Source organism: Sinohyriopsis cumingii, chromosome 15 (genome assembly GCF_028554795.1).
Source record: "Sinohyriopsis cumingii isolate HCF-2022 chromosome 15, ASM2855479v2, whole genome shotgun sequence".
Taxonomy (NCBI): Eukaryota; Metazoa; Mollusca; class Bivalvia; order Unionida; family Unionidae; genus Sinohyriopsis; species Sinohyriopsis cumingii.
In genome coordinates, this window is record NC_142975.1 from 130,537,079 (window position 1) to 130,564,864 (window position 27,786).

The following is a 27,786-nucleotide window of genomic DNA, read 5'->3' on the forward strand; positions in this document are numbered from 1 at the left end:
ACATGTTACTGAAATTAACACCAAATACTTTAGGTGCCTAGTGAAAACACATGTTTGAAACTTAAGTAGGTCAAGCTTATGAGCGGCTCACGTGGTTTTCTCTATACAGACGTTAGGGTCAAAAATATGTCAATGCTGATAAAGATTGGCTTAATCATAAGAATTAGGAAATATAAATTTATATATATAATTGTTACTATTATAATGTCTCCATAGCTACACTATCTCAACGGTCACGACGGTTCAGAAAATGCATGTCTTTTCTTTTACTTAAATAAAAATAAACCTCCATCTTCTTAAAGTAATATATATATGTAATTTTATTGCACTGAAGCTCAGTAGAATTTACTAAAGTAATAAACAGCTCACTAAAGTAGTACACATTTCATTACATCTTATCTTATTAGCACTGCTAATTTGTGTAACGTCTAACCAAGACATGTGCACACAATGCAAGTGAGAAGTGCAAACCAAGTATGTATCCTACTGATGTCTGTCATGATCGAATAAATAGTGCATACCGAATAATAATAATAATAAGAATAATAATAATTGAACACAATGCTTACACCATTTGCTTTATGTACACCATCCAGGTTACCTTTTACATAAATTTTAGTGTGTTAATATGGAATCGACTTCTAAACAGGAAGTACATGTGACATTCGGTTATCAGTGTCCCCAGTTTTGATGTCATTTCCAATTCGTCATGGGCAGTACCAACAGTTCATTGATAACAATATCACTACCTTTGCCCGGGGAGGGGTATTGCAATTCGTCGATTTTGCATTCCCCGAATGTGCTTAGATCATCCTATTTACCTTTAACAAATGTGAAGACAAGTGGAATATACATGCTACATCATATATTGTCTCTAACTATTTTTTATTTGCTAACTAAATTTGGCTTTATTTTAATTAGTTCAATGCAATAATGAAGGAAACATAATCACTCAAATTCTTTAGACGTTTACCGATTCATGTAATCATTGGGGAGAAGGGAAAGAGTGGGAGACAGATAAAAGACTAGCAACTAATTACTTTTGCCTTTTGTCTCTTTAAAACAAAGCTTTATGCTACGTGTAACTAGGAACACAAATGATAACTGCATGATTACTACAGCTTCGTGTGTACATTAACGATTGCATTTATAAACTGACCTCACGTTTTAAACAAATATTGACCTAATCAAAACACTGATATTGAGACTGCGTTCGACTTCTAACATTTAGTGAAATGAACTGAACTTATTTAAAATTAGGACGTATCTCGTGCTCTCTCTCTTTCTCTCTCTCTCTCCAATCGCAAGTACAATTTACACTAGAACAATTAAAGTATATGCAAATATTCAGTTGGCTTTCACGTTCCTCCGTGCTTGCGAGCGAACGATTATGTAACTAACTGTTATATAGGGTACCCATTCCTTATCAAGTTCTTCGTGACTCTACTCTTTCAAAATGTATATTTTTCTTGTACAAAAATGGCATTATTTGAATTAGATTCTTGTCATAAGGCATACATTTCCTCTTGGCTGCTTCATTATTCACCCAGTTTTATTCAAATTGATTCATGTATCTACTTAATTTCAACAATTTCAATTCAGCTCATCTTGGAAACTTGCACAGAAAGCGTGAATTGCACGCATTGAAAGAATAAGGTGCAAACGATATATATATATATATATACCAGATCCATTAAAAATAACATGGCCTTTGAAGTGTTGGTATAAAGCAACTTGATATACCAATAGTATTGGTATATCAAATTGTGATTTGCCCATGGCGTATGAATACGCATAATGAAGATGTTTTTATAGCTATTATACTCTCTAGACATGGATATGAATTTCTTATAATATTACATTTAAAAATGAAAAAATAACAAAATAATGATTTTCTTGTAAAATAATTTATAGAAACTAACATTTTTATACAAAAAAAAACAAGAATACTCAATTCAGGAAATAAATATTATTGAGCTCCACCCTGTGTCGTCTGCTGTCATCTCTGTCAACACTGCTGTTTCAAGTCTCTCCCTCTGGCAAAAATCAAACACTGCAACTCTGTGGAAAAAAGAAAACAATGACATCAGATAAGGAGCAAGATCAAGAAGCAACATTTAATCTACTGAACTGTGAGTTAATTGGAGAGTTTGATAGAAATATGGCTGAGACATTTGTAAATGAAAAAGATCATTGTGTTAGGGAAGACAGATTTGTACACCATGACCCTGATGATAATACTAAAATTTATAGAAAGTAAGTAGAATGCAAACACTTTAAAAAAGACACTTTTTGATGTAAGGCTAGTGACAGAATTCTTGCAGTCAAAAAATGAATTCAGAAAGTTAGACAAGATAAACCCAAATGAATTGGATCAGCACCTGGCTTGTTTTATACTCAGTGTTAGCAGAAAAGATGATCTGAGTTTGAACCGAACAGCTTAAGAAGCATTATCAGCTCCATTGATCGCCACCTTAAAATCAAGAAATATGCAAGTACAATCATGAGAGGAACAGACACAAATTTTGCATTAACAAGGGAAGCTCTTTGGGCTAAGCAAAACGATTTAAAATCTAAAGGAAAAGGAAATAAACCAATCGGAGTCAACCAATCACAGATGAAGAAATAAATGCCTTGTATAGGAAAAAACTATTGGGGATGGAAAAACCTGAAGCCATTGTTAACACATTGTGGTTTAACAACTCTGTACATTTTGGTTTGTGGGGAGTGACTGAACATTACAATTTGAAATGGGGGGATGTTACACTAAAGAGAGATGTGAATGGCCTCGCATATCTTGAACTCAATGAAAGGCAGACAAAAACAAGAACAGAAGACAATGTCAAGGACATCAGGGATATTAATCCTAAGATGTATGAAAACAAAAACAACAAAGAGAGAGATCCGCTTGCTATCTACAAACGGTATGCTGAGCTAAGACCAGCAGACTTTTGTCAACGTGAAGATCCTTTCTATATTGCGCCCAACACTATGCCAATCTCAGCGACAAACCCAAAATGGTTTAGGAAACAAGTCGTTGGAATTAACAAACTTGGATGCATCATGAAAAAAATGAAAGAGAAGGCAAATATTACAGAAAGAAAGAAATTAACAAACACAAGTAGCCGCAAGTACTTAATTCAGAAGTTAAGAGACAAAAACATTCCCCCAACTGATATCATGCAAATTTCTGGCCACAAAAACGTGCAGTCTATAAACAGCTACTCAAATGTTAGTGAACAACAACAACAGACGTACTCCAATTACCTGAGCAACACCGGCCACCCAAGTAATGATGATGTTAACCCCCACCCTCACAACAAAAAAATTGCCAACTGCACAGCTGCAGACTGCAGTATATCAAGTTCCCAAACGTGTAATATTCAGCAGAATACAATTATAAAGCAACCCATTCTACGGATCAAACATCACCGTACAAAATATGTTTGTTATGAACCTAACGGAAAACATGAACGAGATCCCTAACTGGGTCAACTTTCAACAGGCGAATTCTCAAACAGGGCCCACACAGCGGAAACGTAGGAGATTTATTGAAAGTGACACTGACAGTCAGTAGAAATAGCGAAATATGGACATAAACCATATCAATGAAATGTGGTTAAGGTTAAATTATTTAATTACCTATTGTTCCTTCATTATTTTGACGTTTCTGGCTCGAATCGTACGGTTGCTATCGATGCAAATGGCCGCCCTGTTACTGTTCATGACAACGAACGCTGCAAATTCAATGTTTGCATGCACATTGTTAAAAATATTTTGAATGTTAACTATCAGCCTTGTGCTTTCATTTCATTAATATTGCTAAACGAAACATATATAAATTAATATGAATGAAGTGTACAGGAAATTATGAATAACTACAGAACTTCTTTTTTGAGCGTACATACATGCGAGGGGTTGTGAAGAGTTCACTCCCATAAAGTGCGCTGTTTGTGGCCGTCAGTTTTATCTCCCATATAAAATGAAAACTTTGATGTGGTATAAACAAAATATATGTATAGTATGTACGCTGTATCAATGATATACCACTCGTTGTATACATTTTTCATTAAAAGGAAACTCGGGCAAGCCTCGTTTCCTTTTAATGAAAACTGTATACATCTCGTGGTATATCATTGATACAGCGTACATACTATACATATATATATATATATATATATATATATATATATATATATATATGTGTGTGTGTGTGTGTGTGTGTGTGTGTGTGTGTGTGTGTAGGTATGTATGTATGTATGTATGTATACAACTTTAGAAAAGCTGGTGTTAAGTCAGTATATATATATATATATATATATATATATATATATATATATGTATGTATGTATGTGTGTGTGTGTGTATGTATGTATGTATGTATGTATGCATGTATGTATACAACTTTAGAAAAGCTGGTGTTAAGTCATATGTTACTTGAATTGTCGAACTAGCATAATGTTCAATGAAAAAGTTTAGTCTAGATATAGTATGTCTGAGTGGTCTAACTTTGATTTCCCGCTAATATCTAAAATATTATCCGTGACATAGCAAAGTTAATACAGATTAAGCAAAGCAAAATGTTATTGTTTAATATGTGAAAGACTAGTAAATAAAGAGGAGTAAATTATGTTCTTTTGTACATCCACCATGTTGATATTTAGGTAAGTATTGAGTACATTACGTCACCTTGGTACAGACGTGGTGACATAGACCCAATCAATGTTAAAATTCGGAAAATGTAAAATAAATTGAACAATAATTTTAGAAATGCAATCCTTTCTAATCAGAAAAATGAAGTAAAACATGATCAACTATAAGACGTAATGATGTTAAAAAATTATGTATAATGTGTCGATGATTGCTTTGTGTTTCATCTACCGCACTGCCTTAAAACTTTCATGATTTCCTAATGTTATACATCCTGGAACAGTTTCTTCAAGCACTTCACATCACAATACTTCTTTTTCACAGGGAGGAAATCGACTCACTCAACAAGCATGTGCTCCACTGTCAGTAGACACTGACATGGTACATATTCAGGTCGGTCTTGATCGAGTCAAGTATGTGTATCCGATTGGCTACTCAGAAATATTACATCATGTCTTTAATTGGTTCTGTAGGATGAGGGTAGTATAGAGCAGTTTGCTATGTTTTTCAAGGTTTTATATATAAGCAACGCTTCCACTTAGAACGTCTAGATTGTTAACTGTATTGAAGAATATGGGGTACGAGCTGATGTGATGCAGGATAATGTATCCTGCTAGGGAATTCGACGCCACATGAACGAGGGTCAATATTTTGTAATGCTTAGTCAACAAAATATTTACCATATAGTTTACTGGACTCTCATTAAGCACCGAACACAACTAATCTTATTAAAATGGATAAAATGGTTGGAATGTCCTGTTGGAAAAGAAACGTAACGTACTAATGGTATTAGGAAAATAAATATCGCAATACGTCTGTGAAACTTGACGACACCCTACTGAAAAGATGAATGAGAATTCCTCTAAAGTTATGGAAATGTTTTTTTCTCAAGTTTGCTGTCGTATTGGCGTCATGATTCTTGTGGTCAATCTGTTTTGTATAATACTTCGAAGTAACATGTGGAGTCATTCCTGAATCCCTTGTGTTTCACAATATTCCTAATTCAGGATTATACAACAAAAGAAGCGTTTTTGACTTAAGCATTACTCTCTCTCTCTCTCTCTCTCTCTCTCTCTCTCTCTCTTTTGTGCTAATATCAGCAATTAGAGATCACTAGCCGTCCATCTTCAAAATTTGTATAATTATCTTTTTTCTCCCTGAAATTTAAATCTTTTGATGTATATTAGTTTTTTGAACTGACTGGATAACTGGTATTTTTTCTCTGGATGATAGTTAGATCTACTAATTCACTTGGACTGGCGTGAAGTAGAAAGGGTTACCGCTATTTTCACCCTGGAATGATAATCCGATCCCATTTATGGCGTTGTAAGCGTTCCATATTTCCGCCGCCATTTTTAGATTTCTTTTTCCGAAGTAGTTAACCGCGTGTTCACCATTTAAGGAATATTTCTACTTAACTACGGCCAATAACACTTGGCATTGACCAAGAATAACAACGTTGAACTAATGTGACAGCTAAAAAGTACATAATTTTTATAAATAGACATAACAATAACATAAAAGAACTATCCATAACGTAGTGATGTACCATCCAATACTGAGTCATCTAATATCCAACACCCATCTATCAACTATCCAACCGGAACAGTATAAGTCATTTCTCACTAATCTTTATACAAATCCAGCTATAAAAGACATATTCTCCATTACATTTTTAATGTTACACTTTGATACATTTTCGTGGTAAGACTGACTTTGTATGTTCCAGTTTCACTAATCTTAGTAGAAGAAACCAATGTAAATGTTGCAGTAGCATACAAATTTACGGACAAAATTCACTTTCATGTGCTGTAGAATACACCTTAGCGAAGACAAATTACTTTACTGTTGCTCCAAATAGTAGATAACTTGGTGTTGAATAGTAGATGCCTTCGTGTTGGATTATTGATCACTGTAATTTGGATACTAGATAACTAGGTACTAGCTATTCCAAACGATATGTTGATGGTTTAATATGGGTGTTGGTTAGTTGTTCATCGGTCGTGAATTGTAGGTAACTGGATGCGGGTTACTCCAAATGGCATGTTGATAACATAGTGTGAGTGCTACATTGTAGCTTACTGGGTGTTGTATAGTAGATAACAGGGTTTTAATTTGTTCAACAATATATCAAATCTGAGTAGTCCAAGTTAAATCTCCATATAGTCATTAGTGATCCAATAACCTAGTACATACCCCGAATACAACTCTTTTAATTGAATTTCTTCTTTTTGCACGCAGAAGACACACCACGAATAGAACATATCCATTTTAAACCCACTACATGAATTTTCTTGTTCCGATTTCAACCTCAGATCATATTTGTTTTACCGACACCCCAATAAAGTATGCTAAGATGATTTAAGATGGTTGACATCTGACTGTATTTTTAAAATCAGGAATACGTTTCCAGACAGAATTGTTTAAATAATTGTTTTTCTGCAATTGTTGTCATTTATTTTAAGAACTATTCATACACAAAGAGGTGAACTTAGTTTCGTTACCCTATACGAAGCTTCACATGAACAGAAATTTAGAATAGGAATGTTTGTAAATGTTGCATGCTCCATGACGCGACACCGTGTCTCATTATCTCAGTAGCCATCATCCAGTTGACGTGTTATCTTGTCCTCAAGTTTCCGTTCTTTAACGATACCAACTTCATAGCTGAGTATAGTAATTTATACCTGAAAATATAGGTTGATCACGCAGTGTGCACAAAGGCCATCTCTGGCGAAAGTCAAGATTTTGAGCTAAAAGAAGAAATCTGTAAATGATAATATAGTCAAACATGAAATGAAAATGAGAATCTGTATATATGTTCGATGTTATATGTGGTAATGTGAGATAAGTGTCTCCTCAGAATATGTCGCGTGTTGCTGAGAGCACCTGAAGTTCATTAGGCATATAAAGTCTACGGCACACAAAGCAGTCTTTACTAAAGTCGTTATGAAAATAGTAGCAATCTACCTATAGCTACACATAAGTACGAAAAGCACAATACACTTAAATAGAAACAAAGCAAACGTAAATACAGACCGGCATTATGTGAGCAACTTTAAGTACACAACGTTATTGGGTCATAGACAAGACTGTTTGTTATGTTTCATATTATCTATGATCACATAATTAGTTATTACGTAAGGACCAATGGTTGAGAATATTATATATTTATGCACGCACGCGGGCATGTATGTATGTATGTTTTTAAAATTTAACGGCAATTCAATTCTAGAGTGCTGGGTTAAGTGAGTTAAGATACCATAAATATACAAAAACCATGATGAAACCAAAACAGATAAAATCTTTAAAATGCCATGGCCATTTTAAAAAGCTGCACTCTTTTAAAAGACCAAGATCTTCCCAATGGAGCATCACCATTGAACACATGTCAGGATAAAACGATTGCCTCCATTAGTTGCTTTACTAAACCACATAAATTTGAGGGTAATGTAACTGTCAGAATATAAATGCTGTGAGGTTAATATGCGGAACAGGTTGACGCATCTTTACTAATATTTTTGCGAAAAAGTAATAGCTACAAAGAGTCTTTTGGAATAAATACTGTTTACGAAGTTACCAACGGGTCAAGAGTAGCAAAGGTCGTGTTTAGTATTCAAATTTAGACAAGCATAATAAAGTTTTCTTATTCAACGAAGGAAGGGGATTATTCATTATTACTATATATATATATATATATATATATATATATATATATATATATATATATATATATATATATATATATATATATACACATATCCTTGCCAGAAGCATATGGCATCTAAACTAGGCACCTTTTGATAATGTTTTCGCATATCACTTGAAATAAGGTCTAACCTAAACGATACTTAACGATAAAGGTCTGTTCGTCCGACACTCTCCCAACACTATGTTGTAAAACAAAACCTTAAGAAACTGATCAAGGTCATCTACCAGCTTTCTCAGTGAACTTGTTCTATTGACTTTCATTAAACATATATGTCTGATTCCAACAAAGTATTCGACACTTAAAAATAATTTACAGGTCATATTTAATAGCAATTTTTTGTATTTAATTCAACAGGCGAGCCAAATTAGTATGATTCAGAACTTTCATATACAATAAATTACATTTAAATCCTTCCATCTTGTCGTGGAAAAATTATTTGGCAGTAGTACATCGTTTTCTGGGTACTTAGGTTTGAGTAGAATGTTTGCTAAATAATTCATAGATGTCATATCTGCCTGCAAATCCCTACACTCTTATTTTGTATGTAGGATCCTATCATTTTGAAATTATAAGTGTGCTTCGTCTGGCTGCTAATTCAGAAACATGCGACTTTTATCCAATTTATTTGTTTGGGGCCGGAGGTCTAAAGGGTGAGTTAAGATTTATGTCGACCCTATAGAAAACTAGGAAGTACCATCTCATTACTGAAGTAGTTACATATTTTCTGCTAGAAATATGCTATTTATATACATAGTTATCAATATTTTGCGTTATTACTTCTAAGAACTTAGAAATGTATACTTTGCACTGATCTAAAGGTATCGCTTCAGATAATTCGTAGTGTGTAATGATTATACATTTTACCCTACAGAATAATGAACTAAAAGGATGCATATATGTATGCATGTCATCGGATATTTGTATTAATATTTGTTTCGTATTCATTCTTCTATACTTTTATTCTTCTTACTATCGGCCATATATTGTATTTCTCATTCTGTACATATATTACATACCTTGTCTGTTTATTTATCATTTGTATTTTCAGATGTCTGATATAATGCACGCAACTTCTGCAAGCAAATTTATGATTTTTCGTTGACGTTTGTTCAGACTATCGTATTATTTCAAAAATCATAATTGAACCTAGAAAAACAATTATTTTTTGGAAAAAGCTATAGTAAATTATACTCATATTCACTTAAATGCGTGCCTGATTAATTTACACCTGAGTACACCTTACACATCTATGCTGTGGATTAAAACTATATAACACTATGTCAATATATGACAGAAGTGAAATGATCAGCTGTGTTATAGATTCCTCCATCGGCACATACGTTGGTGAGTCCAGAACATTAAGTATCCTTCTAAAAACACTGAGATCTTCTATATGCTATGAGATTGCACTTGGCATACATTATCTCATAGCTATAAATGTTGACCGGTACGGCAGGCAGTCCACGATGATTAGACTGACGATCAAAATGGCCCTTAAAAGTGTCATATTTTTAAACACAATTCATGTCTCCATTTCATTGGCACTGTTCCACGATCATTTATTATATGAGGTTAATCTTTGCTAAAAGAACTTCCTCATTGTTATGCAGGCAAGAAACTAGAGCAAACTAGGTTAATTCTGTTTGTGATAGCTAGAAAACAGTGTAAACCAGGCATGGAGTAGATAAGATGACGACTGCTATCATAGGCAACCCGAAATATAGACACACATGAGAAGGAAGTAAACAGTTAATAGCAGGTCCAAATCCAACCACAGATCATATAAGGTAAATGCATATGTATCGTCCCTTCATCTGGTGTTGTTGTTGTGTGGTTTAACGCCATTTTTTCAGCACACGATAGGCTATACATGGCGGCCAGTATTAATGATGGAGGAAGAACCCGGGAAAAGCCCGGAAAGAACCACCGATCCACGAGAAGCTACTGGCAAGTTTTCTCATACACCCACAGTGGCCGAATCCGAGACTCGAACCCACGCAGACAGAGGTGAGATGGCAATGATCCGTAACGGATCAGTGAATGTACAGTTTTGTACTTATACTGCCTCGATAAGTGTTGCTTTTTAAACAAGTCTGTTATAGTCTTACTCTAATTCTGTCAGAATGTTAACATGATTAGGGGTATTACTTGATATACTATAACTAGAATCAGTACAATATCCGTACCTTTCTTCGAGAAAAGTCAATGTTTTCTGTCCAAATCAATCTTCTACGTACTTTATCTTGTTTCTTTGTGTTCCAGATGTAAGTCTCTGGATCTACTGTGCTGATCATTCAAGCGAGGTTGCAATTTACGTGTCATTATAATGTCTGGCCATATCTTGTGGTCTAAGTTTTAAAGTCACAGAGGATTTTAACATGCTTCACACATTCATTAGGTGATTAACCTTACGCATACTGCATAAAGGTTAGAAATACTGATTTTGCATATTCACCGTCGCATTGAAGACTTGGAATGTTTGATCTTCAACTGTCATTCGCGGTTTTCCGTTTCTCTCTTTAATCCTCCCATCTGTAGCCATTTTCAAGTGCCCGCACCATCATGCTATTATTTGCCGTGATAAACTGTTCATACATTCCCTTGTTCTACGATCATTGTACTCTTTCCAGCGTCTGCTTTGCTACTACATGTTTTTACTTCATATTGTTTAATAAATTCCCCCTTCCGAACATCAAACCATTGAATTCCTGTTTACTCTCCAGGATGTATTTCCTTGCACTTCATTTTCCAGCCTCAGCCGACATTTTCTCATTTATAAAGCTTTTTCCTGCAATCCTCCTTGGAGCTACATCAGCCTTTGGGTACAGCGCGTGGGAGATGAACATAAGCTTTCTAGTTCTTCTACTAAGATCTGATTTTATTATCATTATTATTAGCGTTGTTATTATTGATATATATATATATATATATATATATATATATATATATATATATATATATATATATATATATCCTCCCGTTTACATCTGTCACACAGCAGTTCATTCCATGAGAGAGAGAGACAGAGAGAGAGAGACTGAGAGACAGAGACAGAGAGAGAGAATGCGTTGAGCGGTGTTGGATAGTAGATGAACTTTATAACGTCAGTGCTAAATTCCCGTTTTACCCAATACCGCCACCAACCGCACTTAGTACAAACATACAACATAAGTTTAATATCCCTTTGAATCCATTTTATCCCGAATTACTACTTACGCTCCATAATTGGTCTCCATCTCTCCTTTGGTTGCATTGTCTTTGATCTATCATGTTGCCTGTGCAACAAGGAACCATACATCAACTTCATCTTGGTCGCAAGTGTGACGCCCTGGAAGTGACACTAGTCCTACATTAGTCAAAATGCATTTCGAGGTGAGATTGAAATGAATGGTATAGTTAACTTACACGATCTTACGTAAATGTTAGATAACGAAAACAGATACTGAAAAGAAGGTAAAACAAGTATAATTTATTGAATATATTATATTTTAAAGTGATTTTCACACATGCCTTAAAGAAACCTAACCGTTATACCTCTTATGAATTATCTGTGATATAATTTGGATGAGGCATGGGAAGAAATAGTTTTTATTAAGGCGAATTTGAAACCATCATAGGTGTTTATAATAAATGTGATTGCAATACTAACACTTGCCTTTTTTCATGGATAAGTCATTTACGAATTTGTGAGTTTTACCTTCTTGAGTTAGTTCTACAGATTTAACATTGTGATACATCAGTAGGAAGAGAGAGAAGAGAAAGAGATGGAGAGAGAGAGAGAGGAAAAAGGTCTATACCATTTTTATGCAACAGTATGAATTTTTCTCATGTCATTGTAACTACATCAATATAAAATTGATATATGTGATTTTGCTCTAAATTAAATATATGACATGTTTGAGGACGCCGGTACTTTAATACATCTACTAGGGACTTGGTTTATTCTTAGTGAGGTTCCGTTTGATAACTGTGTCAGGTGAAATTGGTGAAGCGGTTAAGTTCTGGTTGTGATTGTACATTTATTAATGGAAGCAAAAATTCTAAAATCTGGAGGGGAATGTATTAATAATGGCGGTTATATAAACTGGAAGTCTGATTGGATAAATTCGAAACGGTCACTCGAATTTTGATGAAATGTACCGTATCTATGTAAACGGAACTGCTAATTGCACTTCTGAACTTGGAATTAATTTAGTTTCTAGTATTTACTAGTAGGGGTGTGTCCTACAATCAGTCTTCTACAATTTGCGTTGTTTATCTAAGTAAATTGTTATATGGTGTATATGGGGGCACGTTTTGTTCTGATATCCATTTATCCTATGCATTAATTTCATATTTAAATATTTGTTTGATCCAGGATATAACACCGAGCTCGGTCGTCCCTTAGACATCGATAATCATCATTTAAAAGGTAATAAGCCACCACATTTGACATAATCATGATCATTTGTTTTTAGACTATAGACAATGTTTACATGTTTACTATGATTACTCTTATGCATATCTGTATTGGGTCTGACATTTGATAGGATTCTAACTTGGAACGAAAATGTTTGCTAAAATTAGTGTTCACGACATTAACTCGTTTATAATTTGATGGATTGTTCAATTAGAAATGACTCACATATTGGTCGTGTTAAATATGTATAAATGTAAGTTTGGTAAACAAATTATTCATTCCTGTTTCATATCAGTCTTTGGGAAATATATTATCATAATTTTCGGTTGTTTTAAGATATCATTTGAGAATAAACTATTCCAATTATTCATTCATATTACTAAATTGCACATTGACATTTAGATTAGCACATTATTTTGGAATTATTGAGAACTCAATCAAATACATGCAGGATTGCATTCTTATGGCACATTAGGACTTTCAAGACTACTGGTACAGCAGGACAGTCAAGACTCTGGAATTCATTCGGAACATTCTATAGTTTTGGACCTGGGAAAAAACATTTAGGTCTTTTTTTGATTTAATTCATAATATTGTAAGCGTCTTTTGAGCTTGAGTTTTATATTCAAGGGAAATGGAATAATTTTACTTAAATGGCTAGTTTCACTTCCTTTTTGTTACATATTTTAAGACCTAAAGTAATAATACTACCCGGTAATCAAGTACAAGTCTTTCATAGAGGTAATATCTAAATACGGTTATCACAAAATGTACGTTCTCATTCTCTATAAACACAAATCTATCCCGCTTTTTAGAACTATATGTACTATTCAGTACAGATTATAGATAAGCTTAAGGGAAGAATACAATCGATTTGAATTGCTCAAGAAAATTTATTATTTAATTTGAACGAAAGACGTTATTGATAGCATAACGACACGTATAAGTAAGTAGCAAATAAGTTCCCCCAGAACCGTAAATACAAGAAAAGTGTGCTGCTATAAAATATGGGCACTATACATTTCAAGTCCTCTTCGTATTTCAATATTTATTGATCAGTAAGGATGGAATTTAAAACTGTATGTTTATGCAAGCAAGGATATGCCAAGGCGATATTCTTATATGAAACATAATATATAAAATACGCGCTGTCGTCGTATGCTCTTATTGTAAAGCGACTTCGAAGCATGGGTGGCTTGGTGGTGCTGAAGCATGTGAGGGGAGGGTAGAGAAATACTAATTTAAAATCATCCTTTCTAATGAATTAGGGACAGTGTCTATGAATAAGGAGGTAAAATATACCTGCGTTATAAATGCGATAGCAAGACTAATTCCTACCACATTTCATGGGTCACTCATTTGCTAATTCAAGATTCTTGCCGGCCTTTCGATTACATTTCGTACATATGTGCAGATCCACATATTGATAAATTGGAAAGGAAAGTAAGGTACTATTTTAAAAGGGTTGACTCAGGGAAATATCAAGGTCTGTAGGCCTTATGAAAGTTGGCATTCAGTCCCATCCTCTGTGTGTGTGTGTGTGTGTGTGTGTGTGTGTGTGAGAGAGAGAGAGAGAGAGAGAATGGTGGAGGCGATATCTGTATCATTACGTGCACTTTCTATACATAAGTGTGTGCATCTGCTTAAGTAAGGTCGTTTGCGTAACTCACGCAAGACGTACGTTATGCACAGCTTACGCACTTAAGTGAAATGGGTCCCTGATTCACATCTTAGCTGTGTTCACTGTGGTCTAAATAATTATCCTGTAAATGATATTTCCTAAATGAAATAATGTAAAAGTGCCTTACAGCAGCATAGCTAATATCAAGCAAGTCGGACATTCGAGACACATGGAACATATGCAAATCATCGCAAAGATTTTTTTTACAGAAGTTGCATTTTACAGATCTTTATATCGGATGTTGATAAGCGTGTTCTATTTCTCGGGTTGAATCATAGGTAAAGTGCGCAGATCAAGTGCGCATTTAAATTATTCCTTCCCTTGTCACGATGTTTATTTCATAAGCGAGAAGAACAATAACTTGTGATGTGATAATTAACGACAATTAATGAAGTGAAATTGTAATGGTTTGAGGCTTGGATTAGAAGGGTCCCCAAAGGCACGATATTTACAAACATCTACCAGTCTATTGATCTTTCTTTTAACATTGCAATGGGCCGCTACATCCATCCCTCTATCCACCACCGCCCTCTGACATACCGCCCTCCAGACGCCGCGTTTGCATTGCAAAAATGTCTTCTTTTTGTCAAAGGAAGTTTAAATAAAGTATCTGTAAGGTAACCTCAGAAATCAACCTTTAGGGAAAGTACATACATATATTCAATTTTTTACCTGCCCGCCACAAAAGTAAAGAATAAAAAAAATTAAATGTCATTCAACTTGCGACTTAAAGAAAACTATGTTATAAATTAATACAGATATAATACAGATATCTGTAACAATATAAGATGCTGCAAAAAATAATGACTTGTCCGATAGTATGTGTGATAGTACCTCTAGAATGTTGAATAATAGATGACTTCGTGTTGGTTATTCTACCCATTCCATTGGTCACTGTGAGGCGTTTGTCACTATAATCATTGAGATTTTATTTCTTTCATACATATCATCCACAACTATCACAACTTTAAAAAATATATTAAAATATTAACCTTTATTTTTACAAGTCGTAAATTTTGTTTTAATCGGTCTGGATACTTCTCAATCTTTGTTAAGCTCGGTAACATGTGTCCCTTGTTTATGTTTCTCAAAAGATGCAATTGAGTAAATGTTTCACTTTTAATTTTTTCCACAATTTGTAAGTTTATAGTTACAGCTTATATTTATTTGGCAAGAATTTTTTTTAAAATATCGTTCTCAATTTCCATACTGCCATAGAAGTGTTATTATTATTTTAGTATTTACCCTATTTTATTTTTTTCCGGATATTTTAATCTCTGCTAAAATCCTTGAAAGCTTCAGAATTTTAGTATTACCTTTAGTTTAGTTCAATCGGTCTTATTTTCTTTCCAATATTAATCGCCTCTAGTAGATTATGCAATAGTTTTAGAATTAGCTGTGTTCGTTTTATTGTTATTATGAGTCGGTTACTCAAACTGCCATCATTAATTTGATGTGTAGATAAGGCGTGTTGACGGTATAACGAAGGGTGTTGAATAGTAGATGTCTGTGTGTTGATTCTTACACATGACATATTGATGGAATAGTGTCTGATGATTGGTAGTGCATGAGTAAGGATTGGTCACTACACATGGCCTGTTAATGGTAGAATATGCTTTTTGGGACACTACACATGGAGCGTTGGATAGTAAGTGTTGTGTAATGTTTACTACACACGGTTTCTTGGATAGCAACTGTAGGGCATTCAGCTCTACAAACGTCGTGCGGATAACATATTAAGGCGTATTAGTCATTATACACAGTGTGAAGGAGATTATATGGGGGTACTGGACAGGGCTTGTATAGTATGGTTCCCTACATAGGATGTATTGACGGCGTTATTAGATGACTTGATGTTATTCACTACATTTGGTGTGCTGAATATTATGTGTTTCATCTGAGGTCAACAAATTCTAAAAATATATACAATATGCTATCGAAGATATATATATATATATATATATATATATATATATATATATATATATATGCAACTGTGTATTGACGGAGCGAATGTTTATATGCAACTATGTATACATATGCAACTGTGTATTGACGGAGTGAATGAACTCCTTACATCCCTGCCCAGTGTGTCCGCTACAAATTGAAGTTTTGCGCCTTAGTCGCTATTCACAATCACGTTTGCAAATTGATAAGTTGATTGTTTTCTATTTTGAGCCTCTATTTTTATTCGCTTTGATTAATCAATATAAAATATATTTATAAAATTAAAAATAAAACAAAATTAGAACACTATAAACTCATGGTTAACTTCGTGAACACTGAATGCTCAGCTGTTCACGCACCGGAGCTTAGAATTAGTGTGAAATAGAAACGAAGCGAAACGAAGCCCACAAGAAGTATTTAAAATAATTTAATGTATTTACAGCTGATCTAAATTATTATTCTGCTTTAATTAACATTATCACCTACCATACAATTGTTTATTCTCTCTCTCTCTCTCTCTCTCTCTCTCTCCATCGATCGATTGACAAGGTTTTCATATGTACTATAATGATAGGGTAATGAAATATTCTCTCTTCATAAAGATATTTTCATTAAAAATTAGAATCACAAGCAGTGTCTTACATGCTTTTCATATAAAACCAGATCTGTACTACTGCAAAAATATTTCTCGATGGAATTAAATACAGAAAATGAGCAAGTTTCAAGGAAAGAACATCTGATTTGAATTGCCCCAAAATGTAGAATTTATTTCGAATGGAAGCTTTTTGACAAAATTTATAAGCGGCAATTAAAGGAGCAAACACCACTCTCTTAATTATAAAATCAGTATACCGTAATACAGTACAGGTACTTCACAACTCAAGGCGGTCTTGGTATGTCAGTATCAGTTGATCAGTAAATACTTAACTTGAAATTGCATGTTTAAATAAGGACATGCCAATGCGAATAAGAAACATGATATCGAGATAATGTGCAATGTTCTTCTTTCTGCACTACTAGGAAGAGTGTATGGGTGGGTACGTGATTGGGTTGGAGAAACAAATTTTAAACAATCCTATTGGATGCATTATGGTTAGTGTCTGTCAATAAGCAGACAAAATATGCTTGTGTAATTAATGCGACAGCAATAGTAATGCCTACCACATTTCAGGTATCAGTCAGTTATTAATTCAAGATTTTTCCTGACCTTTCCATTACATTTCATTCACACGTGCCGCAGTAGTGAATAGGGATACCCTAGCATCAATGGGAATTAGCATTACAGACCCCCTTGGGACAATCTAGCATCAATGGAAAATTAACATGGAGAAAAATCGTGGGACAATCTAGCGTCAAGGGGAATTTAACATGGGAATAAATCGTGGGACTGTCTAGCGTCAAGGGGAATTGAACATGGGAATAAATCGTGGGACTGTCTAGCGTCAAGGGGAATTGAATATGGGATTTTTTTTTTTTTAAAAATTTTTAAATTTAAATTTAAATTTAAATTTAAAAAAAGGGTAGGCAATTGAAAAGTCATTCTCTTTTCGAGAAATATGGCTGGCCCTGAAAAGGGCCTTTGGTTTTTCTTCTTCTTCTTCTTCTGCTTCTAATTTCTTCTTTTCCTCCACCAACTTCTTATTTTCTCACCTACACTCTTTTTCTTCTTTTTTTTCTCCTCCTCTTCTTTCTTCTCTTCCTCCTCCTCTTCTTTCTTCCTCTTCTCATTTTCTTCTTCTTTTTCAATTTTTTCATTCCATGCTCTCATCCTTATCCTTTCCTCTTCATCCTCCTTCTCCTCCTTTATTTCTTTCAACAGATCACTGATGATTACCTTCATTTTTCGTAAATTGTTTATCTCCATCTTCACTCGATGGGGACTATAAGAGTAGTGATCCTCGTTTAGGTTAACCAACATTTGCTCAAACATTCCTAAATTGTCCAGGACGTTTTGCAATTTTTCCATTTTGTTAATGTGGTTCGAAGCCATCTTCTTTTTTATTCTTTGCAGAATGGTTTGAACGACGAATACTGTGGGTTCTTATACGAAAAGCGCGGACGTGATGGAAAACATCCCCCTAAGACATAAAAAATTGATCTTACCTAGATCATGACCAAACAACGCGCGGACGTGAAGGAAAACATCCCCTACTTTCTCATTTCATATAATAAAACCAAAACTATACTCTCCACATACGCTAAGAAACAATAAAGAAACTACTATTCACACAAACTTACGTGAACAGTTTCAAACACAAACACAATCACACAAACACATACACTTCCACTATCAATAAAAGAGTTAGTGTTTATATTCACACTACTCTACCTACACACACTGGCAAATGGATCGTTATTTCTTTTCTAGAGTATTGGGGTAGCCCTGAAAAGGGCTGTTTGTTTTTAACTTCAGAGGCCCTCGTTAATGGTGGCACCTTCTGGGTCTGGCACCACAGTCACAACGCCTACTCCAATCATTGGTCCAATTGACTGAAGTTGTTGGAAGAGCTGACGGGGGGTGAGTGGCTTCACTATCCCACTCCTCCGTTTGCGGAATAGTGAACACTTCTTCTTCCCTTTGTCTACTTTGTCTTCTATTCCTCATTCGAGGATGAACAATTGGTCTCCTTACCTCTTGTTGTGGTTGTAACTGTGGTGCAGTCATTGCCTGTGGAGGTTCCATCACCCAGGGCTTCACCTCACATTTCTCTATCATGAACACGTGAGACCTTATCCCTCTCTTTTTTTCTTCCTCTTCTTTCAGTTTTCTTTCTTCTTCCTCTTGTTCTATCCTGGCTTCTTCCACAAGGGCCTCTGAAGCCAGCTCATTCAGGAGGCATCTGGCATACTCTAGATGCATCTGAAGTTCCATCAATTTAGTCAGTCTGCTGCTCATTTTTCTAGTGTTGAACAATCAACAAGGGTAGCTAAACTGTCCAGCTAGTTTCAATTTATACTGAAAGCGCGGACGTGAAGGAAAACATCCCCCTAAAAAACATAAAATTGATCTTACCTAGATCATGACCCAACAACGCGCGGACCTAAAAGAAACACTCACTCACTTTTTTATGCTACCCATCACTATTTTAAAATTTTTTATTAATCACTTCAATAGACTATTTACATACCCAAAGCAATCCAATCTAACCCCAAATATACACCTCAAACACCAAAAAAAGACATTATTTTAATCTACTATTCACACAAACTTACGTAAACTCTTACAAACACACAAACACATACACTCTCACTATCAATAAAGAGTTAGTGTTTATATTCACACTACTCTACCTACACACATTGGCAAATCGATGGTTATTTCTTTTCTAGAGTATTGGGGTAGCCCTGAAAAGGGCTGTTTTTTTTTGTTTGCTATGGCATTCTTTTTTAGTTTCTAAGAATGCGATGTCCTCTGATTATAGACTTTCTGGCAATAGGTCTGCTTCTTCGGAAAGAGAAGAAGAACTCTTTGGTGTCGATACGGCAATCGACAAAGTCTCAGTCAAGTTCAGGTTGCTGCTGCTGCTGCTGTTGTTGTTGTTGTTGCTGTTGCTGCTGTTTCTGAAGTCTGTACTTCTCTGTCCATTCTTCTTTCTCCCTGTTCACTTCTTCTCTGAAGAGCTCTTCTATCAGGTCTTCAGTGACTTTTAGCATTCTCACGTTCTCTATTTCTTCTGGCTTCGGTATCAGACTGTGTCTGACCCTATGCAAATTCACGTAGGCTTCGTTGAGCTTAGCTAGTTTGGAGCACATCTTCTTAGGAGGATGAGTCGACAATGGATGGTTAGTCTGGAAACAACCCCGGTTCTTAAAGTCAAAGCGCGGACGTGAAGGAAAACATCCCCACACGGTTTTCGAGCCGCAACGTTCAGTGAGTGTCATGAGAGGGATAGTAAGAAATGAAAGAGCATCAATCCAACATTCTTATAGCTAAACAAAAGACAAAGGCATTTTTTTCCAAAACACAACATTTTTTATTCAAAAATCACTTAACACTAACCAACAACAACTGTAACATTTTTTAACAATAATCCAACATGATAACATCAAACATTTTTTTCTTCAAATACAGTCTACTTTAAACAGGGCTGACAACGTTGTGAATGAAATTGTGATTTCCACTGTTGGAAATCATTAGGCCAGTGATGGACACTACGTTTCCTAGCTTGAGACAAAAGATAAGCATAATGGTCACAGAACCATCGATCTACTTTCACATCGTTTCTAGCAGAAGAACGAGGATCAAAATGAGTCACTAAATGTTCTAAGGAATAGCCCAGGCTGCGATGATGCAGAAAATACACACAGTACTGTCCACACACCAAGGAATCTGTGCCTTGTAATTTCACATTATTGAATCGGGTGGTTTGAGCATTTCTTCTCATAAAGTCAATGATATCGTCTTCCAAAGGGGGCAATCCATAGGAATCGAAATATTCCACACATCCTTCTTGAGGAAAGTAAACGGCTACCCAGTGGGTTCCTGGGAGATGACTGTCGTCCGTGTTGATCACGTAAGCTTGATGGTCTTGAGGTTTGCGATGAGGGAGTTCATCTTTAGCACAGACGACAGGATTCCAAGAAGCCGTATACGAACTGTGGTTCAAAAGGTAATAAAGTTCCCAGGTATCCATTGTTTTGTGTTTTTTTTCTTCTTCACAGGTAATAATAAGTCGTCAATTCGATTCTGACTTTTTGCTTGAAAATGTCTGACGAATAAACGGTTATTCGTTCTGTTTCCTCACTCTGATTCAGGAGAGCTTCGATACGATGGATCTCTTGAGTGGTTAATGGTGGACAAGAATGTTCACGCAAGTCTTTATACCACTGATGCAACACGTCTTTGTTCGAGATGAGACTCCAAGCTTCATCCAGATACTCGTCCAATTTTTCTTCTTGACTCAGCATCAGACATTTATCGTGTTGAATTTGACTGGGATGATCGTTTTGACATCCATAACAATTTTTCTTGATCAATTCCGTCATTTTTTCCACCAAGTGTTTGGCAAACAGGAGACTAAATGGGCTTCTTGTTCTGGCCATCTTGACTTCATCATGATCACTTCTTCTTCTTTTTCTATGGTCTCCTCACATTTCATGTCCAAAGTTTCTCCACTAGGTAAAGAGGGATAACAGTCTTCCATGGTTTCTAGTAATCTAGAATGACTTCTCTCAAACTGTTGATTTCTATGGTATTATCGAATTCAGCATACAGGATGACGTTCACTGTGTTATCTGCGCGTAAAGCTTCTGCAAACTGAATTTCCACACGAATTTGGCCAGATTTTATAGGGTGGAAATGTCCCTCGTCGCTGCCTTGGTAAGGAGTGAAATCGAAAGCCCACAAAGTGTAGCCTCCTGCATAATCGTCGTACGTAATGCCGTGACTGGTGTTGGTTCAGAACTGGCCCGTGGCTTCGTACAAGGACAAGTACGATCTCAAGTAATTCTTCTGGGCAAAGTTAGGCTCGAAAGGTCGGGTACACAAGGTCTTGCCGTCGCGACTGACTTCGATCTTGGACACATTGTAATGTTGAAACTCAAAAGGATTTTCGTTGTAGGCTCCGTTGAAGGCTGTATTCTTGACGATACCAACAATCAAACGCTTGGGTAACTGTACTTGGAACAGATGATCTTCGATCATGGATCGCTGTCCAGCAGGAATGGTGAAGGTTTTCACTTCTACGCGCCGGATCGGGTACTTGGCGGTCGTTCTGCTCAACGTCTGACTGATGTCGTTTCCCACTTTAGGCAACACTTCCACACGACGCACGTAAAGTCTGGCTTCTTGAATGACGGTTTTGTAAGAAGGGATATCATCACCAACACCAGACATCAAATGGAAAGCGGCACTGCTGCGATTCAGTCTCAGGCGGACATCCACCCCGTTCAGCAAATACTTTTCTTGTAACCATATGTCCAAATGCAAGCGATCCATCAGTTCTAAACTACGACTTCCAGCAATTTTCTTTCGTCGTTCTACAAATCCCGATAAATTTTGAGTTTCCCCACTAATTGTAACGGTGTTGAACCTAGTCGCTTGGTCAGGTTTCCATACCAAGCAAGCATCCAGATGAGTGTTCTTGGCTTCTTTTCCGTACGTCAAGAGATTTTCCAGGTAGGCTCGGTAAGGGTAAGTATCCATGCTGCTGCTGACTAGTTTGTTATTCAAGTACAAGTCCACTTCGCTGAACAAGGAATGCATGAAATTATTGACGGGAGCTACTGCATCATAATTGTCTAGGTTAGTGTTGGGTGGTTCGATCACTTTCACTTTCAAGTACAGGTAACTGCTATTCAGATCGATGTAATCTTCGGGCTATCCTTTGATTTCAAACTCGATGGGAGCGGAATCGGTCAATGAGGAGACCGGGTGAAATTCCACCCACTGGGATTCTTGCATGGTCATCATGGTGGGGGGCATGGCAAACATATCCAGTTCCGTCTTGGAACAAGCGCAAGACTCTCGGTGCATCACTTTTTTTTTCTGTGTCTCAATAATCGAAAACGTCTAAGTCTCGAACGGTTCTTCTTTTCTTAGCCTTTCTCGCTTGAAGTCTGGTGAAAGGGTGTTTTCTGCGTCGTCTCTTTCTGCCTTGTCCTTGCTGAATGCCTGACTCGGTAGCGTGCAGGGCATTTATAGGTGTGTCTCGTCGGCCCAAAATGTCTTTGCCCGTTTGCAGCAAGACATTTTTACCTGCCCTCATGAAGGCTTCTTTAGGGTTTTGTTTGTCGATGATGACATTTTGGAGAAATTCTTTGCCTTGCGTCAGTGCCGCATCTTTCAAGGCGTGCAATCGGCGTGTCACCATCGGTTTCAACACCGGGGCCACCGAACGAAAGGCCGATTTTAACATGTCTCCTAAACCGTGTCCTCGCTGTCGTGCAACCCCTCGGTACACTGGATACATGACTTACTTACGAGTCGTGAGAGAACCGTTTTCGAAAATGGAGTTTCACAGTGACTTTGCTTTGATGATTGGAATATTTTGTCCCAAATCTCCTTTTATAGTAATGTTGACCGTGTCCAAATACGACTTGCTGACAGGCAAATAGTGAGGATGGACAAATTCGCGGTGAACGTGGTAAGTGTTTCCACCTTCCTCGTCAGCGTTCGTGGCAGAATCCACTTTGAAAGGAATGACACGCAGTAACGGTACGGAAGTGTGTCCCACCACGTTGTACTGCAACACATCGGAGTACACAAACATCAAATTCAGTCCTTGGTTCAGTTCTACCGGGGTACGAAAATACTTGGCAAAAGTCTCGTTGTCGGCAATGATTGGTAATTCGGGTTTTTGTTCTACTTTCTTCCTCAGCTCCATGTCTCCGCCCAACATGTCAAACAATTCAGGACAAAATAAGAAAGACATTTTACGCCCCTCAGGAAATTTTATCAGGAAGCGACGAGCTGTTTTGTGGTACTCCAGGGTGACGATACCTTTATTGACACTTTCCAAAGCTTTCAGAAACACGCCATTAAACCTGGTGGCTATTGGGCTGACCAAATGTTGACCACTAAAATAATAGCCTGGGGGAATGAACAAGTGATAGGTGGTGTACTTTTGATTTTGTAAACGGGTTTTCTTGTCATATTTGCTATGGGTATCCATCCACTGTTGCAATTGCTCGTCATAAACTTCCACATCAAATTTATTTTGATTGGGAAGGACATTGAGGACTTGGGTCGGGTGAATCATTTCCACTAAAGCCACTTCCCAATGGGCTTCGTAATCTAAGGGGATGGCCTGAGGTAATTTGGCCGTGTAACAGCACAACGTGTTGTGGGGAAACACCTCCATGGAACTGTCACTGGGTAAGGTTAAGTAAAATTGGTTTTCGTGACTCATAATTCCAGAGTTCTGTGGCTGTCCGAGGGGTTATTACTGGACGTCAGAGGCGTGTCTCCACCAAAAATGGGGTTCTGGTTGTGGTTGGACTGGTGACTGGCACTGGCACTGGACACAAGGTTCCCGTGGTTCCCGTTCGAGGAGATTTTCAGGGAGGGATTGGGAAGCAGGTAACCGATGCAACTACTCAATAAAATGGTCCACAATTGTTTGTCTCCTTGTTGCAAACTCAAATTGGCAATGGCTGCCCCGATGACACAATACACCACGAAGATTTGGCAGAAAAAGACGATTTGCGTTTTAGGCACACGTTCTCCACACCACACCCACAAGGGTTGTTTTTGTAACTCTTGCACAGAAGAACTAGGTGAAGGAGGAGTGGTCGACGTAGTAGCTGCGTCTGTGTGAAAGGGCATGATGGTCACTTCTTCTTTTTATAGTCGATGACTTGCGAAGCGTCGATCCAAGAATCAAAACTGGGTGGATATCCTTTCCAACGTACTTTGACTTCTTTGACACGTCGTTTGCCCACTTTACGGGTTCTGCGTTCGAGAATGCTTTCGATGTCGTACACGTCGTCTTCTTTTTTGGTGACACGTTCTAACTCGGGCAAATAAAACGTTCCTTTGAGCACTTCTCCGTTCATGTCTTCCAATTTATAGACGGCACGATGACGGCAATGCACTCATCCAGTGACGCGAAACAATTCGGTCGTCCAGTTAGGTAAGTAACCTTTGTCGAAAGTGCGTTTGGTTTTGCCAATGCGCACCCAATCTCCTACGACCAACTCTCCACTTTTCTTGGGGACAGCCCTCGTCGGGGACGTACCAAACAGACGCTCAAACACCAACACTTCGTTGTCGGGAGTCACGTCTTGCGGGGCACGTCCGATGCTTCGATGGTAAGATTGGTTGTACGCTTGCACCAGGTGAGGTAAGATGTCGATGTACTTCAGAGTGTGGTGATGCGTAAAATATTTCCACATGCGTTCTTTCAAAGTGCGTTGAAAACGTTCCACGATGCTGGCTTTGGTTTCGGGATTCTCGGTGGTAAAAAAATGAATGTCACGTTTCTTTAATTCTTTTTGGAAAGCTTGGTTCAGAATTTCGGTGCCTTGTCCGTTTGCCATCGAAGAGGGTGACGACCGCTTTGTTTCAGCACCCGTTGCAGGGCTCGCATTAACTCGCTGCTGGATTTGGAAGTCAAGGGCACGACCCAGGCAAATTTGGAAAAGACGTCGATGACACAGAACAAATATTTGTAGCCACGATTGTAGCTGGCTAAATGAGAGACATCGGCTAAATCGGCTTGCCATTGATGATCGATGCCTTCCACTCGGGTGCGACTTCTGGCAAACTTGCGTCGAATGGGCTTGTGTAAAGTGTAGGTAGCTTGTTCTTGTAACCATCGTTGCACTTGAGGTAAACGGAGACTTTTCAGTCGAGTTTTGGCAGCACGATACAATTTTTGAACTCCTGCGTAACCTGCAGGATGCGAGGGATCGTAGTAAATGCTGGCTAAGACTTTTTCCATTTTTTTGTGTTGGTTTGTGTGTTAATAAGTTACCCACTGTTCGGTGATGCTACTTTGGGTGGGACGAAAGGGTGGTTTGGAAACGGATTTACGTGTCCGATGGGCTACGGGAGTAGAAGTCGAAGGTAGTGGTGGTGGTGGAGGTGGCAATGGAATGGCTTTGGTCTTCTTTTCTTTTTTCACTTCTGGTTTCCCTTCCTTCTTTTTCACTTCTGTCGAAGGAGGAGTGGACATCATCTTTTTAACCCAAGCTTTCATTTCTTCTCGTTGGGGTGTGGGGGACGGTGTCAACAAGGATGCTGCAATCTTACTCGAAATGGGAGCTGCTGACGGTGTTTGAAACACTTCTCGCATCTCTTCTTCCTCAGGTCTTCGTGGGGTAGCATCTCTGGTGACCCCTGGGGATGGTAGTAGTGGTGGTGGTGGTGGTAATAATGATGGTGCTGGACTTTTCATCAAGGTCTTAGAATCTTTCAAAGTGGGTAGAGCTGTTTCGTCTAAAGCTTTCTGGTGAAAGAGTTGCAGTCGTTGCAAGAGTTGACCGTACTTTTGCGATTTTTCTGTTTCGGACAAATCTTGGCGATCCATCAAAGACTGTAATTCGTGTTGTAACTGGGACATCTCGCTCAAATTGGGATTGGGAGGTAAATGCGGGGTGCATTGTTCTTGCCACCGATGGTATTCCATCCATCGTTTGTAAGGCACTAAAGCTAGTTTTCGTCCTTCCAAGGGGTTGTCAGGGGTCGATTCTGAGATCTTGGGACTTCCGAGGGCCTTTTTATCTTGCTCCCACCAGTCCTCCCAACATGGTTCCCAAGACTCCTTTCAGTATGGGGCCTGACAAGAGAGGCAAAATGCCTCCACGTTGGACTAACATCTTCTTTTGACGAATGGGAATTTTGTTTCGAACCATTTGGCGAAGAACGTGACGATGTTTGCTTAAGCATTGTTTCTGGTGTTTGGACAAAGGGATCGTGCCTTTCAAAACGTTCAAACAACATTCGCACACGGTATCGATGACCTCTTTGGAGGCTGATTGAATGAGTTTTTTTCGTAGAGGTGAAGAAGCTTGGGACAGGACAGATAACATGTCCCCATGTTTGACTAAACGTGGTGGTAGTCCTTTCCTTTTCTTTCCTTGGGGTTTTCTGGAGGGTGACATCTTTGAGTCTTCAGGAGTACCAAAAAACACTGATACCCCCGACTTGGTCACACACCTTTTTTATACTGGAACGCGTCGCCACTGATTGTCTTTACGTCGTATCAGTTTGAGGACAGGCATGACACGTCGTGCAGGGGTACGCAACGGACTAAATCGAGCCAGTTCTTGCTTGGACAAATCCAGTAAACTTTGTAACATGCCCGATCTTTCATGGACTTTGATTTTGGGAGAAGGTACTTTGTGAGCAGCAGCCACTGCCACTAAATTGGAGGGTCCTGCCACTGGGGAAGTTCTTTTTGGGGTCATCAACGGAGAAGTTCTTGGTGTGATCAACGTCTCCAAGTACTCTTCAGTTCCTGGTGTCATCAACGGAGAAGTGGATAAACGTGAGGCTGCCGGAGACACAGTCGCCGACTTGGCAGGTCGTGGTTTGCGAGTGTAAGGTTGCGTCCTGGCCGAAGTGCCTCTCTTACGACTAGTTTTCTTCTGTGGACTTTTCTTTTTCTGGGGACTTTTTCTCTGTTTCTTTTTCTGGGGGCTTCTTTTCTTTTTCCGGGGTGGTGTCTGGTCAGAGGAGGGTCCCGCCACTGGAGAAGTTCTCCTTGGGGACTTGGTCTTTTTCTTCTTGGGGCTTCGTTGGACTTTTTTCTTGGGGATAACTTTGGGGGCATTAGGATCCCATCTTAAGAGTGAGCGAATGATGACGCCTCCTAGAGTACCGCTACCTCCAGGTTTCAAAATGATTTGTTTTTTGGTTTGAGTGTCGATGCGGGGATCGGCCAGTTGGACCAAAGCGACTTTGTTTCGATCGAAAAAGCGTTTGGTTTGATGAGGAATCTGAATGATTCCTTG

The 27,786-nt window shown here is 37.7% G+C and overlaps 1 protein-coding gene across 1 annotated transcript in view; it reads left to right on the top strand.

Moving 5' to 3' along the window:
- Positions 1–10,024: 10,024 nt before the first annotated feature.
- LOC149782779 (uncharacterized) overlaps positions 10,025–27,786 on the top strand; it is a 63,025-nt gene continuing 45,263 nt past the window's right edge. The window contains exon 1 of the mRNA XM_089934279.1: positions 10,025–10,149. The gene's annotated coding sequence lies outside the window, so the exon portion shown is untranslated. The remainder of the gene's footprint in view (positions 10,150–27,786) is intronic.